The sequence below is a fragment of the Pongo pygmaeus genome, chromosome 18 (assembly GCF_028885625.2).
Source record: "Pongo pygmaeus isolate AG05252 chromosome 18, NHGRI_mPonPyg2-v2.0_pri, whole genome shotgun sequence".
In the NCBI taxonomy this organism is placed as follows: Eukaryota; Metazoa; Chordata; class Mammalia; order Primates; family Hominidae; genus Pongo; species Pongo pygmaeus.
In genome coordinates, this window is record NC_072391.2 from 65,591,255 (window position 1) to 65,592,345 (window position 1,091).

The 1,091-nt window shown below is 39.2% G+C and overlaps 1 protein-coding gene across 5 annotated transcripts in view; it reads left to right on the forward strand.

Annotated features, from left to right (window-relative positions):
• The window catches only part of NFATC3 (nuclear factor of activated T cells 3), a 146,533-nt gene that overhangs the window by 142,540 nt on the left and 2,902 nt on the right, over positions 1 to 1,091 (forward strand). The gene's annotated exons all lie outside the window — the stretch shown is intronic.

The window sequence follows — 1,091 nt, forward strand, 5'->3', positions numbered from 1 at the left end:
TTATAACTCCATTACTCTGAAAAGAAACTCCATACTCATTAGTAATCACTCCCTGTTTCTCCCTTTCCACAACCTGTAATCTATTTTCTGTCTCTATGGATTGGCCTGTTCTGGACATTTCATATAAATGGAATCATATATGACCTTTTGTGTCTGGCCTGTTTCACTTAGCAGACTGTTTTCAAGGCTCATCCATGTTGTAGCATGTATCAGAACTTCATTACATTTCAAGGCTGAATATTCCATTTTATGAATAGAGACAACTTAGGACCGTTTATCCATTCAACACTTGGTAGACATTTGGATTGTTTCCACTTTTTGGCTATTATTAATAATGCTGCTGTGAACATTTGAAAGTTTTTAATGTGGACATATGTTTTCACCTCTCTTGTAAATATGCCTAGGAGTGGAATTAGCGTAGACTCTTTAGTTGATAAGGCAAGGAATGAAATGATGTGAGAACTAAAGGTTCTCATTTGGGGGATTTGGGATGTTCCCTTCTGTGTTAGTTCCGTAAGATGGAAATTCTTTGCTCTGGACCTCACAGAGCACTGTACCTCCCTGAGGTGCTTAGGACATCAGAGAAATTAACAGAAAAGCTAGAGCCTCCAATCAGAAAAGATCACAAACAACAGAAATGCCCCCACATAATAAAGAGTGCTTGTATTAGGATAGAGTAGCAAAATCACCACCACATCACAGTGGTTTATTCTGACCAAAGCATTTATTTTCATTCCATTTACATAGGAGGTGGCATTGTAGAAAATAAAAACTTTCTCAAAGAGATACGAATTAAAGAAAAGTTAGAGTAAGGTGAATGCTTATTTAAACATACCTTTAGAGTGAGGGTAAGCCCCCTTCCCAACCCAAAATGAACTGAATGAGAGGGAGAGAAAAAGAGGTCCAGAGCAGTTTGTGGAGTGATGTTTCCATCTCTAATGCCACTCAGCTCAGGAGCAGGCTTCAGACACTGCCTTTATCTTTACAGAAAGCCATGGGAAGGGAAATGTCTGAGGTAGAGCTCAGCGTTGGGCATCATATGCCTAGTCACTCAGAGGTCACTAATCACTCTCCCTTTTCTTGTTTTTCAG